The sequence below is a fragment of the Apis dorsata genome, unplaced genomic scaffold (genome assembly GCF_000469605.1).
Source record: "Apis dorsata unplaced genomic scaffold, Apis dorsata 1.3 scaffold_492, whole genome shotgun sequence".
In the NCBI taxonomy this organism is placed as follows: Eukaryota; Metazoa; Arthropoda; class Insecta; order Hymenoptera; family Apidae; genus Apis; species Apis dorsata.
Window position 1 is genome coordinate 64,774 of NW_006263725.1, and position 5,279 is coordinate 70,052.

Below are 5,279 nucleotides of genomic sequence, written 5' to 3' on the forward strand. Positions count from 1 at the left end.
TATTATTATAAAAACATAATATTTTATAATTTGTTTAATATAAAAAAACTTTCAAATTTAAAAATTTATAGTTTTTTTAAATTGATTTTTAAAAACTATTCTGGAAAAATAGTTTAGATTTATATTCGGTACATTAAAATCTATTAAAATCTTTATAAAATCAGACACATAAAATAATCGATATTTTTTTATTTTTTTTATTTCTTCAATTTTTAATGAGAAAATGATAAAAATTTTTTTGGATATTAATTACATATATATTATAAAAATAATTATTCTGAGCAAATTAATAAGCATTTTCTTTTTGTTAAAAGAAGATTTATATATAATATAAATTCTAAATTTTAAAAGCAATAATACAATATATACATATATATATATAAATGTTCAAAGATATCTATATTAACTTATTTTTAATATAATATAATTTAAATTATTAAATTAAAGATTTATATTTTACATTTTCTTATTATATATTGAAATTGAATATACATAATAAATGATTTTCATAAAAGTAATAAATAATGAAAATAGGATAAATATGTCTATTTATATTTTAGGATAAATATGTCTATTTAGATGTTTATTTAGATCACCTACAAAATTATATTATCTTTATTTATAAAAAAATACAAACTTAATAATATTTTTAAAATTTTTAAAATAGTAATAGTCATTGAAAAATTAATAAAATAAATAAAATTTAAAAAATAAAAGAAAATTAATCAATAATATATCTAATATTTATTGTTTTAATAATATTTTATTACAAAATATTGAATTTAATTTTTAATGTAAAAATTGTATATTTGAATCAGAAAACAATGATCAAATTTCTATAATATATTCAATATTTTTGAAAAAGGAATTTTAGTATTGAAATGTGAAAAAAGTTAATTTATATTAAATAATTAAATAAACAATAATTCATTTTATATAGAATGCGATATTTAAAAATTTCATAAAAAGATTAACGAATTTTCGTTATATATATTTGTTTATAAAAAATAATAATTGTAATTTACGTACCTGAGATCTATTAAGCTGGTTACTTCTTGCATTATCAATTGTTGCACCGCTTACCGCGACGACACTAATAGGCCTCGGGGCATTCTCGGATAGAGCCCCGGCCATCGTACGACTCTGAACATCGGACTCCAGGATGTAATACACTTTTCTTCTTTCTTCCACAACCTTCTTTATTATCGCAAATTAAAGATAATTAAATATTATCTTAATCCAAAACCACACTATTCACTTCTTTTTTTGTTCTGTCACTCTTCTTTTTTTTTCTTCTCCTTTATTCTTTTTCTTTTATTTCCTTGTCTTTTGCTTATTATTGTGTATCTTTATCGTAGTATACTTTTATCTTTCTCTTTTCTCCGTTTTGATTCAATTCCTTTATTATATATGTTTTTCTTCATTTATTCTATACAATTCGCTTATTATCTATTTATTGTTTTTCGTTTGTCTCTTTCCATTTCATATTTTTCCGTTGTTATTTTTTATATATCTCTTCCTCTATATCACAAATTTTTCTTTCTTGTTGTTTCTTATAGTATTCCTAATAATGATGTAAATTTTTTTCTACTTGCATCTTTACAGATATTTTTCTTGTCCTTTGACTTTTAACTATTCGTGTTTTTATTTGCTTTTCGTTCTCCATTCGTGATTCTCTACTTGTTAACGCTCGCTATCAATATCTAAAAATCACAATTCTTATGTTTTTGTAAATACTGTTTTTATATGCTATTTTAATCCTTTTATCTTTCGTCGTTTTTTTATTTTCTTTGTATGTTTTTTAGTTATATATCTTTAAAAATTTTTTGTTCGTATTTTTTTTCTTATTAGTCTGTGATTTTTGTAGTTTTGTTCATTAATAATGAAAAAGTGAACCCGTAATACAATAAAATTTTTTTTCAGAATATTTATAATCAACTGACGATAAAACTAACAATAATTAATTAATTTGATTGAAATTATTATTCAAATCGAAATATGATAATATGGTAAAGGTATGTTTTTTAAAGACATTTTTTATAAAATAAAATTTGAAGAAAATATGAATATTCCATAAATTAATGATAAAAAAGTTTTTTTTACAGTAAAAGTTCGAAGAGAAAACGAATTAATAACCATGGCTGCTTTTTATTAAGCTATATAAGAAATTGTAAGATTGTAATATACGATTCAATTTTTCCTACTCTCAATTTCATTTTATTTTTTCTATTATTTCTTATCAACATTTCAATTATTTCTTATGAACATATGTATGACTTGTCAACAATATGAAAACTTGTCAACAAAAAATGTACTATGATAATATAAATTTCTTTGCTTTTTTTGGATATTCTAGTATAAATAAGAAAAATAAGTACATAAACTAAGATTTATTCAGACAAATTTGTTGTATGAGATCGATCATATATGAAAATATGCAATATATTGAAATATTCATAAATAAAATATATTAATATAATATGAAAAATAATATTATAAAGATAATGAAAAATTATTTGGAGATTATTAAATTGAAATTTTATTGCTAAGTTTTTTATTATATTTGTATATTATAATAAAAACTTTTTAATCTAGAAATTTTTGAAAATTTTTAAGAAGAAATTATGATATTTGTGATTTATAAAAATCACATTTTAATTATCAAAACTTAAATTTTATTTTTAATAATAAAAAATGAATAAAATAAATAAATGCATTTTATACATTTTAAAAATACAAAATAAATATAAAATTCACTTTTTTTATAATTTTCGTTATTCAATTATTTCTATTATTACTTTTATCTTTTTCCTTTTATTATTTCATTCTTGTTTAAAGTAATTCAAATTAAAATCTTTCTTTGAATTTTATTATAATATACTAATATATACGAAAAATATATAAGGAGTTTAAGAAACAATAATAAATTTTTTAATATTTGAAAATATGTTTTTTTTGTTTTTATGTTGTTTTCATTTTACATATAATATGATATTATCGCAATTTATTTATTAATTATATTATTAATTTATTAATTTATGTAATATAATATCAATCTTATAGCATTATTTATATAATTTAATAGAATAAATAACAGATAAATATAACATTAAAAAGATGAATCAAAATAAATTCGATCGAATCTTCAAAATTTTATTATAGGGTTAAGAAAATTATTTGTAGAAATCAAGGACAAAGTTTTTTCGATCTCAAAACTAAATCTTATTTGAGACAAGATTATTTTGTTTTTATTTTCTACTCGAGCGAACAACGAATCGACCTCGATATAATATTAAAGAGTAAAATTTTCGTAATAATTTAGTATAGTATATTTTTTTCCATGATGAACATTGACGATGAAACTCGTAACTGACCTGAAACTAAATGTATGGAAACTACGTTGCAAATTATCATCGCGCTCGCGACCGACCGTTTTGAGAAACGGTACTTCTCGCGCTTTTATATTTCTACATCTTCATATTAATTCATATGATATGATATAATAATTAAACTATAAAATTTATCATTGAAATTTCTGCTATTAATAAATACTTATAAAATTTATATCTATTCGCGCCACTTAAAATTTTTTCCTTTTAATTTAAATTTAAATTATTCAAAACTAATGTAATCTAAAATGTATTATTTCAATAGTTTAAATTATTCCAAAAATTACGTATTATAATTTTATGTTGTGATACATTTTTATAATTTTATAATAAAATCTATAATAAAATATCTATAATAAAATATAACATAAATAAAATATAACATAATAAATTAAAAATTATTTATGTTAATAATAATAATATGATATAAAATAATTTTGCATTTCTGTTTTTATATGCTATTATATGCTATATACGCTATTATATTTTATATATATAAAAATATAAAAATCTGTTTATATAAAGTCCTCATAATTAAATAATTATTAAAAAAATTAAAATTAAATAAAATAACACAAATAAATAGTTTAAGAGAAAAATTTTTTAAAGAAAAACATTTTCATTTAACAATTGTTCAAATGATCTTTTAAATATTAAATATTTAAATATTAAATATTGTAAAATATTTCTAATAGATAGCTTTTTATTATTTTATTAATATTTTAGATAGATTAGTTTATTATTATTATTATTAATTATTTAAATTAATAATAAATAATAAAAATTATTGATAGCAAAATGTATGCTAATACTATGCACACACATCATACATGTTTTGAAACAACATATACATTTGAAGATGTGTTCAACACTTTCACAATGAAAACAATAGAATCAGTATCCTTTTAACCTGATTTTTAAATCACTCTAAGTCAATAGGGAAGCCTTAATAGATCTGTTTAAAAAAAAACATTTATACGAAACGATCTTATGGCAACTAGTAAAAGCTAGTATGGAAGGTAGTCGAGTAGAAAGAAGCTATCTCCTTTACCTCGAATCACGCGCGATCACACCTTGCACTAGTTAATTTAACTTTTAAACAAACTAATCACATTTAATAACTTTAATAATTATTTTTTCCACATTTTTATACACAATTTACACTAATGTTTATAAAAAAATAGGTTGAACATGATATCATGATTTTACAAAAAATAAATCCAAAACGAACATCTCAAATCGCAATAGCGGCACCACTGGTGCACAAAGTGTAGAACTTATACAGGCTATACGAAGTACAAAACGTCACGAGCGCACTCATACAGCTAAAAATTGAACTTGCCAGTGAGAGCACTACCAATCTTCTTTCAGTTCCATTTAAAAGCAAATAAACTTTTACATTGTGTATTAGATCGAAATAAATTTATTGAAAATAAAGAAAAATCACGAAAAAGATAAATTTGAAGAAAAAAGAAAAATAAAAATTGAGCAAAGTGATATTTATCTTAATTTTTTCTTAATAAATAAATGTAATAAATGAATTTTTAGATATTAATAATTTTCTATTATGATTTTTAATATTTCAAAACATATCTAATTATACATTATATATAATTTTAGCATTATTTTATTAGATATAAAATAATAAAGTAGAATAAGACAAAATACAAAATACAAATATATGTATATAAAATTTAATAATTTAATTAAATATTTATTATTTATATATTTAATGAATAAAATCATTGTATTTATTCTTTATATTAAAATAAAACAAAAAAAATAAAATAAAATACAAAATAAAAATTATATTTTAAAAAATATTAAATTTCAATATTATAATTGAATTGAAATTAATTTATACAAAAAATGAGATGTATAAATATATAA

The 5,279-nt window shown here is 18.9% G+C and overlaps 1 long non-coding RNA gene across 1 annotated transcript; it reads right to left on the minus strand.

Moving 5' to 3' along the window:
• Positions 1-1,652: 1,652 nt before the first annotated feature.
• LOC102672165 lies at positions 1,653-4,834 on the minus strand. The gene is made up of 2 exons (XR_422434.2): positions 4,300-4,834; positions 1,653-1,703 (listed from the first exon to the last, which is right to left on the minus strand). It is a non-coding gene; the product is annotated as an uncharacterized LOC102672165 (long non-coding RNA).
• Between the last annotated feature and the right edge of the window lie 445 nt (positions 4,835-5,279).